Here is a 13097-nt window from a genome sequence, read left to right on the forward strand (position 1 = left end):
TGTTTCACAATCCTCTCCAGGGTGCGGTTATCCCTATTGCTTATCCACTTTTTTCTACCACATCTTTTCCTTCCCTTCGCCTCTCTATTAATGTGCTTGGACACACAGCTCTGTGAACAGCCAGCCTCTTTAGCAATGACCTTTTGTGTCTTGCCCTCCTTGTGCAAGGTGTCAATGGTCGTCTTTTGGACAGCTGTCAAGTCAGCTTTCTTCCCCATGATTGTGTAGCCTAAAGAACTAGACTGAGAGACCATTTAAAGGCCTTTGCAGGTGTTTTGAGTTAATTAGCTGATTAGAGTGTGGCACCAGGTGTCTTCAATATTGAATCTTTTCACAATATTCTAATTTTCTGAGATACTGATTTGGGGGTTTTCATTAGTTGTCAGTTATAATCATCAAAATTAAAAGGAATGAACACTTGAAATATATCAGTCTGTGTGGAATGAATGTATACATTATACAAGTTTCACCTTTTGAATGGAATTACTGAAACAAATCAACTTTTTGATGTTATTCTAATTATATGACCAGCACCTGTAAAAGTGGGCTCATATTCATATGCTTATATGCACTTTGGGAGCTACTCGGTTATTATCAGTGTTTTTGAAGGAATGTGGCTTGTGTTTGCTACTGAAGACTGCAACCAAATCTGTTGGGTCTCCATAGTGTCAAAGCTGTTATTTGTTGTTCTCCTGTTTGGGCAGCTCAACAGTGATACAAGTTTATGTGGGCTTATGTCTTGTGTTTAAAGCTAGGTTAGGCACTTTATTTCAGAGGCATTTTAAGTTATATTTGTTGAAATTATCTTTACACCCAGACAGAAATCAATTAATCAAATGCTCTAACACAAAAATGAAAAAAACCCTCTGTTGGAGGACTGTTATAAGCAGTTCCGTCCAAATTAAATGATTGACGGCCTACCTGCCTGTCTACCTACCTACCTATGTGCACTCTGCCCGTGCACTCACTTACATTAAAACGTGTTTTGAAGGAGTGGCTTTGGAGGAAGGTCTGGAGGGAGAGGAAGGGATCAGTTGGATACTTTCAAAATCTCTTGCTGGTTTCTCCAAAGTTGCCTACACAAGCTTTAATGTGAGCGCTGCAGGTGACCACAAAGGATCTGTTGCGCCACTCTTCCAGCCTGGACATTCTTCACTTCACATTGTCTCAGGCTCCCTCACAGTACTGCCTCCTGTATACGCTTATTTGCTTATCTCCCCATCTTCCTTGTTCTCTATCTTTGACTAAAATTAGCTTGACGGATCTGTGCGTGTTGCAAGATCTTAGCTGGACGGAGCTGAGGTGCCATCGTGTTAACTGGAACCTCTGGCCAGTGTTGCTGGAAGTTGTTTAAACCCTCCTGCTCAGATGCACCTTGTTTATTTTGCTTTGTCCTTGTGCCTTTCATGAGCCACTGCACTCATACACTTTGATACACTTCCGTCATTGACCATCTCACCTTATTACATTGTTTTTGATAATATATATATATATTATGTTTTGTGCAATATTCAATAATATGCCGTTTAGCTTTGGCAATATGTTTCATGCCAATAAAGCTTATTATTTTATATGAACAAGGAAGAGAGGCTGCAGAGTATTGTGTAACTCTATATACACTACCGGTCTAACTGGCTGTTTCAGAATGTAAACACTGCGCTTGTTCAAACAAAAACTAACCTAACCCACACAGATTTTTGTACATCTGTTGAGGAACCTCAATGACATAACCTAACACACACACACACACACACACAGACATGTACAAACATGTCGTCCAGCCTACAGCGTTTCTCCACACAGATTGAACATGTTACCAGTTTCAAAACCACCTTTAACAGGACACAGCGGTGTAACCAGTCATGATTTGGGATGGCCCAATGGGAGCACCCCACGACTACACGTTGCTACTTGTTGCTTTGTAGTAGTATAGAATTGAGTATTTATAGGATATAATTTAGAGAATATTTTAGATCCAAGATGAAACTGAAGGGCGGGACTGAGAGAAAAACCTGTCCGCTACTTCAGCACTACGGACAGCGCCATGGATTTATCAATACACAGCCCAGTTATGCTCCTGATATTTCAGAGCCATGGCCCGGGCCACAGATTCTAACTTGTACAAACTTCAGTCAGACTAAGGATCAATGAGTCGGGCAGACTACACTAACATACTGAACTAAACAACCTCTGCTCCTGAACCTGAGAGGGGGGATGGCAGGTTAACAAGGGGAAAGGCATCCCCTCTTAAACCGCCTACTGGGTGTAACTGCTTGGTGGATATAATGAAACAATATGTAACTGCTCATCTTCACTGCGCAATCCAGAAACCGGTCATACCCAGCCGCCAAGTTTCTGTATGTCAGGTCACTTATTGTAATTTGAATAATCACCATTTTATTTTGGAATGTGCACAATGCTACCACAGTAAGATCTTTTATGAGGCAAACGAGGAGCAATTTGCAAGCAATACAATCATGTACAACTAATTCACCACACAGTAACTCTGGAGCCACAGGGTCGTGGCAGTTGCCTATTTGTGTGTTTTCTGCATTTCAGTGTTCTCCATTCAGGAACAAGAAAAGGTGTCAATAACACAATAGTTATATTTGTGATTTTTTTCTGCCTTTGTCTTTTATGGGGCTCCATAGAAATAAGAGAAATGGATCTGAGTGGAAAACCATCCATATCCATGAAAGCTGACTGCAGTGTTTCAAGACACAACACCTCCAACTGTGAAACATATTTAATATTTAATGCATAAGTAGTGGTATGAAAAATACTGTACATCTTCATTGTAGAACATCAACTTAGAGCAAACTTCAGACCAGGAGGCTAGCCTGGCTCTGCCCAAAGGTGACAAAATATGTCTACCAGTGCCTCTAAAACTTACTAGTAATACATCATATCTTGTTGGTTTAATCCCCTCAAAAAAGTGTGCAGAAACATCACATTTTGGTTATAAACAGAGTTATAGGAATGTGGCCGCATAGACAAAACTACGAAAACAATACCCAATTTGTAATAAACCAGACTTACGTTTAAAAAATCACCCCACCAACTTAAAACACCTCTCATTCAGTGCCAGCAAAAAGTGAAGCTTCACAAAAGTAGTGCCTACTGCAAAGTGATTTATCTAATTAAGGTAATTTGATCTCATTAATTTCATTTGAGTTTAATGTAAAAACTGATGCATGATTATGAAACGTTATGAGGGAGTACACACTGACAAAAGGTCAAATGTGTGTGACAAGTGGTGTCTCTGAAGTGTGAGTGAATCACCGCCTCAGACTGAAAGTGGAGCTCACGTTGCCCACGCGGCTCCTACACTTACAGCGTTTGCCGTTTTTTTCCCTCCCATCTGACAACAACGACAGACAATCACGCTGAAAACTGACCTGCTCTGCCACATGTTTGCTAATTCACCTCAAGTCATCACACGTCTCAGGATCCAGCAGTGTTTGTGATAAACCTCTTTCTTTGGCATTCGTATCCAGTGAAACGGAATGCTCGGGCACAGAAACTAGTGTTCTATAAGAGCTCTTTGTGACAACAGAAAACATAAATGTACACATGAAAAGGATTAAATTCCAGCTTGACCTGCTGTCATTCAACAGAATTTGACTACCTTGTCAGCGTGTATGACTTCAATGTGTGAACAGGAACCCACCAGAACTGAAAGCTATTTACAATTTCTCCCTTGGTCTATAGGTGTGAAGGTGCTCTTTACAGCAGTGGGAAATGTCAGTCATCGATCAGTATATGCCTGTGGAGGTTATCAGACAGTGGATCATATGTGGCATATCATTTGATCTTGGCCATGCTGTGGTCAGGCCCAACTCATGTTTCAACCTTGTTTGTGTTTGAACCCAACTGGCCAGCAAACAGTTGTTCAGTCCAGTGGTCAGTAAACCAGGTTACAGAAAAACTTAATCCATCAGTTGAGGTTTCTAAATAGAGGAGTCGGACTGATTTCCCTGAAACCGTTGCAGCGATTTGTGTTTGAGGAACGCGGCGATCGACGTGGACCGTTTGACCCTCGTGGTGCCTGAAACAATCAGCGGCCTCTCGCCCGAGGAAGCCATGGAGAGGTGATGCCGCCGACGCTGGCGGTGTGGCGTCCGCTGCTGCTGCTCCCCTTTCCAGCTGGAGTCTACGTTCGCGACTCCGCCCTGTCCTTCCACAGCAGCCCGCAGTGGAGCTCCCAGCAGATGGAAGACTTCTGGAGGGAGAGTGCGGCTCAGGTACTGCCAGGGCTTCTTTCCCGCCATGTCCCTCAGCTTCACGTTGGCGTTGAACTTCTTAACCAGCAGCTGCATTATGTTCTTGTGTCCGTGGATGGCTGCAATGTGGAGAGGCGTGTGGCCGCATGTTGACCTAGCGTTTATGTCAAAGGTCAAACCAGCCTTTTCAACTCCATACCTGAAAGCCCAACAGGAGAGAGCGGATCAGTGGCTGGTCACAAAGTATCTTCAGATATATTTGCCTTCACATCCTTCAAAATAAATGAGTTTCACTAACTTATTTAGTGAATATTCAGTACGTTTCTTTCAGATTTTGCTACACATTCAAAATATTGAGCAATAAAAAGGAGAAAACAAGGAACTTTTGAAAGCAACTTGTGCTTGATTGGTGGCAGTTCTTTTTAAGCTGTTAGCATGTTGGTCAAATTGAAATATCTCAGTAGTCACAGAAAATCATGGTCACCAGAGGATGAATTTTGTAATCTTTACCTGTAGAGCAACCAGCAGGACAACAACTCCACTTGTCAGCCTCAGCTATACGTTACAAGCTAAACATCATCATGCTAACATGTAAACTTAAAGCATTGTAATCTATCAGTATTAGCAGGTGAGCTTAAAGCATTACTTTAACATTTATTCATTTAGCTGACGCTTTTATCCAAAGTGACTTACAAATGCTATATATGTCAGAGGTTGCACGCCTCTAGAGCAACTAGGGGTTAAGTGTTTTGCTCAGAGGGACATTGGTGGATGGGTCACAGTGGGGAGTTGAATCCCGGTCACTCACACCAGAGGCATGTGTCTTATCCACTGCACCATCACCCCACACCCCACAGCTGAGCATGCACATCTGAAGCTGAAGGCATTGTTACAAACAAACACAGTTTGGCCCTATTCAGTTTCTATGGGACAAGAGGGAATCAGCTCTCAAAGCATCCCCTTTTGTTTATGAGGTAGATTCATAAAACCCACTGTAAAGTTTTGGAACAGCTTCAAGTTGCAAGGACGCACCTTGGGCTTAGTTTGTCCTGCCCTGAATTCTCATCCACTCATCCACAAGGGTTCATCCTTTGTGGAGCAGGAATGTGGTCAAAACATTTTAAGACAATCTCTCTGATTGATTTTGAGGTTTCTTGTAGAGGAAATGTCAGGAGTTCAGAGAAGTAATTAGAGATCATGCTCTGGGGACTGAAGCTGGTTTTTGAAGTTAAACCACTTTCAGAATGCTACGTAAACCAGACCTTCCACAAAGCTAATTGTGTACCATAAGGTGTTGAGGACTCTGTGGTCACCGTGTTTGGCAATCCAGTGCAGCACAGTGAAGCCGGAGATGAAGTCTTGTCTGTTGAGCAGGGACGAGTCCTCTCTGAACAGGGAGTAGATGTCGGGCCAAGCACCCGCCGCCCCCTTCACCAGCCAGGCGTGCTCCCTGGGCTCCAGAGGAACCAGTGACTGATGACAGGAACAAACATCAATATCAACTTAATCAGCGTTCTTCCTAGGAATCGACTGGGTGTTATAAAATCCTAGCCTTGGTGTTTCGTTTGAATGAGGTACAGAACAATGCAGCCAGACAGTAATCAGTACAAATTTTAAAATATAAGTCTATTTTTCCATAAATACTTTTAGTGATCAGTGTTTTGACCCCCTTACCGGCCAAACTACCCAACCAAGAGTGTTCAAGTGAGGTTTGAATGGAACATTTAAAAAGAAACAATTGTACTGTCTATAAGTCTCACCTGCCTACCGGGGCCCTCATGATGAGCAGTGGAGGTGGAGGTGGAGGTGGCAGTGGCGGGAAGGCTCCTCCTCCCCCCTTTCCTCTCCACCCCCTCGACCAGGTCGGCGAGGCTGCGGCAGCGAGGCGGCGTGGAACAGGAAGACAGCGAGGAGGACGACAGGTTGTAGCGAAGGCTGAGCGAGGAGGAGATCAGGTGGAGGCGGTTCAGCCGGGCCGCCTCGCTTCCTCCTCTTGCCTCCTCGTAGACCAGCTCGTCGAGGTTGGCTCCCAGGCTGCGGCACATCCTGCTCCTCAACTTGCTGCTGAGCCTGGTGGCCGCCGAGCGCGGCCGCAGCGGCGGTGAGGAGGTGGAGCCCTCGCTCGACTCTACCTCCCCGCGGTCGTCATGAAGATCCCCTGTGGGGTGGAGGAAAGGGTTTAGTATCCTTTAAACAAGCTGGTCCCGGGTGTCCGGTGTCGTATGGGTGACAGCAAGCCACAGTTGCTCTCAGACTTCACCTCTTCTTGTGTAAATTAATCTTATTTACACTTTTTTTGGTTTACATGTTTAGTTAGCTAGTCCCATGATGTTGTAGAAAGTTTTCAGCGCGTTCTTTGCAAACAATATGGCGTCAACAGAGCCGCTGCCCACAACAGAGGTCTGCTGTTGTTGCTTTGACCGAGCATGTTGAGAGGGCGAGACCTGAAATCCCCCCCCGGAGTTGTGGAGGAGGAGGAAGAACAGGGGATGTAGGGTAGTGCGCGAAACACTAGGCAAAGGGGGAGAAGGAGATACAGGCTGTTTCGGCCTTCCGTCGTCATGGAAAATGTGAGATCGCTAGATAAGATGAGCTAGCAGCCCTGGTGAGGAGTCAGAGAGTATCCAGAGAGCAGTGTTTATCATTGTACTTACATAGCACCAAATCATAGCAAAGGTTTTCATATAGAGCAGGTCTGAATCGTACTCTATAATATTTTTTGTGTTCCAGAGACATGGTTACATAAGGACATCCCCGACTCCAACTTGTCTGACTGAGGAAAGCTGAGGGGCTCGCTATGCTCATTAACAATGCAATGCAGGTTCAATCCCTGAAGAAAAGTCTAAAAGGGGTGTACATTACAGAGACAGACTGTTTTAAAGGAGGGACAATTGTAGTGAGCGCACTGCGGCATCAGGTGTGACTGTGCAGCAATGCCAAATTGTTAACATGGCTCAAATGTCAGGTAGGACGGCCCCACAGCAGAATTTTGCTAAGGGCCTCAGGGAGGTCAGGACCGGCTCTGGATTTAACAGACATGTTGCAACAGCATTTACAAAACATAATAGCACAACATACTGTCCTAACATGTAACAGACATGTTGCAGTAAGTAAAAAATAACAGAAAGGTTCATTTTTACATATAATAATTCGCTCACATTCTGACATATTAATGCTAACATGCGGTATTTACAGACATATTAATGTCAAGTGTTATTCTATTGTTAGAATTAGCTTGTTAAATGCTAGCTTTAGTGTGCCATGTGAGCAAATATATGCGGACATGCATATAGCCAAACAGACTGAACTGCCAATTCATTTCGATATTCACTCACCATTAACACTGATTATGTCCTTTTATCTGTCACTCTTTTTATGGATGTAGCTAGTTAGCTAGGTAGGAAGTCCCCATTCTTAATCCTGCCTGCAAAGCTCTGATTTGTCCATTGTTTCACCAGACAGGAAAATAGATGCCAATATGCACAACCCAGACACATGTGAATCACTGAACCGTTACAGATGTGGGTAGCAAGGTGATGTCTTCAAATGTCTTGTTTTGACTGGTCAACAGGCCAAACCCACAGAGTTTACGATGACATAAGACAAAGAAAAGCAGCTAATCTTCACAATGGAACTAGAATCAGAAAGTGTTCTGCATTTGTGTTTGACAAATTATTCATCAATGATCAAATTGTTGATCAAGTTTCTGTCACTCTACAAATCAATTAATTGACACTCAAATAATATAAATATTTCCAGGCTGTTTCTGCAGATACTTTCAGTCATGCAGAAAGATCTCTTCATATCTAAAGCTTATTAAAGACTGAAGCATGCTGGTTTATAAGCACAAAGATGTGACCTGTCAGATGTTATATTCCACAGCTAATGACTTCATTATATAAAAGATCATAAGAAAAAAACACCGCATCAACTAAATGTTCTTAGTTGAACAGTGTATCTTTTGGTCAACAGACTTGAGTCCTACAAACTTTAGCTCTGACCTTTGGAGAGGTGCCATGGCAACACACGGGCTTCAGTGTCCTGGTTATAAAGGGGATTGTCGTTGGAGTCATGCCAAGGTGCCAGGGTTTTAGTGTTGGCACAATGTGTCTCAGACTCAGACGCAGTCCTTTGGGCTCGCTGAAGTACTTCCTGGATTTTAGACCCTTTACCTGTTGACGCAGCAGTTAAAGAGACAACCTATAATAAAACAGAAGCTCTGGACTCTTTATTTATTTTTTTTATTTATATTTATATATTATTTTCTTTTGTTTCAGGTAACTTACCAATACAGGAATAAATAGCACAATTTTGGAGGACTATTTTCAGCAGCGGATTAATACACGTTTGGTGCTCTAGTGAGTATTTAAGTCAGCAGGTATGTGGGATTAAGTCAAAAATAACTTTATTGTGTGTTTTCATGGTAATAAAGGAACATGTCACCCAGTGCAACAGTGTGGCTCACTGGTGTGTTTTTAATTGCTGTTAAACTGTTAAATTGTTGGACAACATTAGAGTTCTATGGCATAGAGGAGGAAGATGTATTAGGCTTTGGATACAAATACAAAACTTGAAGTAGGTTCATTGTTGGTTTTGCTCTTTTCATGAGATTTGTTGACTATATTAATAACAAATATAGAGTTATTGTTTAATCTTACCATACCTGTTCTGGCCCATAGATCTTCATAGCTGCTGTTCAACTCCGATCCTCCAGGGGAGCCTGACGGCGGCCAGTCTCTGCTGGAAATGCCGGTGTCAGACGAGGGGGAGAAGACGCTCCTGGGGCTAGATGACAGCGACTCCCTTTGGCTTTGGTCGGGCCCCTCCAGCTGCACACCTGCAGACTGGGAGTATTGGTGGTCCGTGTGGACACCGCGATGAGGCGGCACTTCTTTTGCTCGATCTGGGGACGGCCTGTAGAGCTCTGCCTCTAAAGGCAGGCTGCGTCTGGTGGGCACTGCCTCCCCCGGAGCAGACCCAGGCAACAGCCGGGGACTGGCCCCCTGCCCTCTCAGCCCAACCCCTGACTCCAAACTCCAGCCTGGGCCACCTGGGGGCAGAATTTCCCCTTCCACATCCTGGATGTAAATCCCCGGGAGCTTCTTTTCTGACGAAGAGGAGGAGATGACAGTGGGAGGTGCAGACGGGTCTATGATGCCCGACAAGGAGGCGGATGTCCCACCACCCATGTCTCTGAGAGGAGCGCTCAGGGGCCACGCTCCTGCCGCTGAACCTTGCCTCATCGGGGCCTCTTCCATTTCATCTTTATCGTAAGAGACAACAGACTTGTAGCTCTGCCTGTATCTTCTGTGGGGTGGGGCGACCTGAGGAGGAAGACTGATGTGATTTTGAGAAGGCTCCTGATGAAGACCTCCCTCAGGTGCCAGAGAGGCCTCCCTCTCTCTGATGGTTTCTGGGACTGGGGCCTGCTGGCTCGTTTCTCCATGATATCTGACTGCAGCGACCACAGGTGCGATCGCAGGAGACCGGCCAAAACCTGGCCTCATCGGGACCTCGTCCTCCTCATCGTCATCGTAAGAGACGGCAGACTTGTAGCTCGGTCTGTATCTTTTGTGGATTGGGGCAACCTGAGGAGGAAGACTGTTGTTATGAAGACCTCCCTCAGGCACCAGAGAGGCCTCGCTCTGTCTGATGGGGTCTGGGACTGAGACCTGCTGCCTGGTTTCTCCATGATGTCTGACTGCAGCGACCACAGGTGTGATCGCAGGAGGTGGGTCAAAACCTGGCCTCATCGGGACCTCTTCCTCCTCATCTTCATCGTGAGAGACGGCAGCCCTGTAGCTCGGTCTGTATCTTTTGTGGAGTGGGGCGACCGGAGGATGAAGAGGAAGCTCCTGATGAAGACTTCCTTCAGGCGCCAGAGAGTTCGTGGTCTGTCTTATGGTTTGTGGGACTGGGACGTGCTGGCTGGTTTCTCCATGATGTCTGAGTGAAGGGACCACAGGTGTGATCGCAGAAGGCGGGCCCAAACCCACCCTCTGCTGTCCCACTTTAGTGCACTGATTTCGGGCAGGAAGCTTAGAGAGCCCCTCTGAGGTCTGACTCACCGCCTGAGCTGCTGCTGGTCTACCAGAAAGTTCAGATGTGCTCACTACCTGCTGCTGCTTCAAGTTAAGATTTCTTTCCACATTGTTGTTGTTCAGTTTGATCCCAGCCGCAGGTAGGACTGTTTTCCCGGCAGGCGTTGTCACCTCCCCCAGCTGTGCTTTCTGCAGAGACTTCTCCGCGCTCTCTGCCGGGCTCAGTTAGCCTTTCTGCGGGCGGTGCTCGGTGTTCTTCCCCGCGGGGAATCGCGGCGGCCCGGAGGAGCCCCTTTCACCGCCGCCGGGGACATATCCTTTGAATTTCGTCCTGAGAACGACGTGAGAGACGCCGTCGACCTGTCTGACGGTGGCCACGGAGTTGACAAACTTCTTGAATAGCTCCCGGTTGCGCGCCCGGTCCTCATGTTCCTGGAGGAAGTGTCTGAAGTGCAGAAGCAGTTCCGAGTTTTTCACCGAGCCTCCGCTGCTCTGGATGAAATATAACACCGTGTCCTGGGTGAAATCTGTGGCCATTCTCGACTTTACTTTTTATCTGCTTTCGGTCTCTCTCTCCCTCCCTGCTGCTCTCAAAGGTCGGGGAGCTGTTTCTGTCAGTCAGGAATAAAGCTCCGCCCACCTCAGGTATTTAAGGTCAGCCCCACCTGCTGCATTCCTGCAGCTAACCCGGATGCGTCTGATTGATGGATAGAAAATAAAATTGTATTGCTTCTGTTATACTTTGACTGGATTTCTTTTCTGAGCCTTTTTTGTACATTTTATACACAAAAGATTTTGCAAGTTTCTCTGCAATAAGGGCCACCACACAATCCATCATTGTGGAGCAACAAATGCCTGCTAATCTGAAGTGTTGATTATTGAGTCTGTCTTTTTTGTTTAATAATGAGTGCAATGCTGGAAGTGATCCCTGTTGACACACTGGCTAAATATTCTTTTGGTTAGAAATAGGCTATTTAAGTGCTCATTGGCGTAAGGAGGACATAGGCCTACTTTCCACAGTATAATGGGCAAGGAAATGTATCTCTGTCTGTACAAGTGTACTGGGAAAAAATGCTTTTAGACTGAAAATACAGACAAAACATTTGAAACAAAACCCACAATGCTTGTGAAAATGCATCTTTAACCTATTGTGAATCCTTTATTATTTACTCATCTTTTTTCGTCTTTCTGTTTTATCCCTGCAGCTTGCCTGCATTTAAATTAATTAACTTCTATGAGCAGTAACACTGTTTCATTAGATGTGTCTCATCTGATTGAGTTTGGAAATGTTCTACAGTATGAAGATGTTTGTTGTAAATGTAACGCTATACCCTGTGGAGATTTGATAGCCAGGATAATGGAGTAATGGTGATCTGTTTTGTTTGTAACAGGCTCTCTAATATTGTATTAGATTTGAGACTGTCCAATCTGTGTTGGAGGCATCCTGGTAGCAAGGAATTTATCAATAAATGTGTCAGAAAAGTATTACTCTGGTTAGCTGAGAATGAAATAGATTTAAAGAATACAAGAGAGAGCTGCAGTATTGGTTTCAAGTGTCTGTGGGTTCAGAACTACCATCTTTCACGTCCAACAGGTCCACTCGCAGTGGGCCGTGTTCGAGCCCAGGCTGCTGCCCTTGCGTCATCCCCTCTCTCTCACTCCCTCATTTCCTGTCTCTGTTCACCTGTCCTGTCTGAAATAAAGGCAACCTCCAATGTTCACCAGCTAGTTGTTAACTTTGTCTGCTGTTTGCTGGGCAGGTAGTGTACGGGAAGTATTTAGAGATTTTTAGGCTGAAAATGACACCATGAGAGCGAATCAGTAAAGTTGTGTGCCGGAAAATCAAAACAGTGAGCTGAAAGATGCTTTAAACTCAGTAGAGCTGAACGAAACTGCAGTGATGTTTCTCTGTGGGAGTGACACATTCCACACTCATCAATCATTTCACTTTTATTAGAAAAAAACCCATTATAGCTGCTTTAGCTGTTAAAATGTTCTACAGTTTAATGGTGTGATTATAATATCAGTCTGGAAATGTCCAGACAGTTCTATCCATGTAGTAAATAGGCTATATACACTCACCTAAAGGATTATTAGGAACACCTGTTCAATTTCTCATTAATGCAATTATCTAATCAACCAATCAAATGGCAGTTGCTTCAATGCATTTAGGGGTGTGGTCCTGGTCAAGACAATCTCCTGAACTCCAAACTGAATGTCAGAATGGGAAAGAAAGGTGATTCACAGTATTTCACAATCTGCTCAGTTACTGGGATTTTCACGCACAACCATTTCTAGGGTTTACAAAGAATGGTGTGAAAAGGGAAAAACATCCAGTCCTGTGGGCGAAAATGCCTCGTTGATGCTAGAGGTCAGAGGAGAACGGGCCGACTGATTCAAGCTGATAGAAGAGCAACTTTGACTGAAATAACCACTCGTTACAACCGAGGTATGCGGCAAAGCATTTGTGAAGCCGCAACACGCACAACCTTGAGGCGGATGGGCTACAACAGCAGAAGACCCCACCGGGTACCACTCATCTCCACTACAAATAGGAAAAAGAGGCTACAATTTGCAAGAGCTCACCAAAATTGGACAGTTGAAGACTGGAAAAATGTTGCCTGGTCTGATGAGTCTCGATTTCTGTTGAGACATTCAGATGGTAGAGTCAGAATTTGGCGTAAACAGAATGAGAACATGGATCCATCATGCCTTGTTACCACTGTGCAGGCTGCTGGTGGTGGTGTAATGGTGTGGGGGATGTTTTCTTGGCACACTTTAGGCCCCTTAGTGCCAATTGGGCATCGTTTAAATGCCACAGCCTACCTGAGCA

General features: G+C 44.9%; 1 protein-coding gene and 1 pseudogene across 3 annotated transcripts in view; one reads left to right on the forward strand and one right to left on the reverse strand.

Annotated features, from left to right (window-relative positions):
- The window catches only part of LOC123981564 (pro-neuregulin-3, membrane-bound isoform-like), a 580451-nt gene that overhangs the window by 103722 nt on the left and 463632 nt on the right, over nucleotides 1-13097 (forward strand). The gene's annotated exons all lie outside the window — the stretch shown is intronic.
- On the reverse strand, nucleotides 2732-10885 carry LOC123981571 (annotated as a pseudogene).

This window comes from Micropterus dolomieu, linkage group LG13 (genome assembly GCF_021292245.1).
Source record: "Micropterus dolomieu isolate WLL.071019.BEF.003 ecotype Adirondacks linkage group LG13, ASM2129224v1, whole genome shotgun sequence".
Taxonomy (NCBI): domain Eukaryota; kingdom Metazoa; phylum Chordata; class Actinopteri; order Centrarchiformes; family Centrarchidae; genus Micropterus; species Micropterus dolomieu.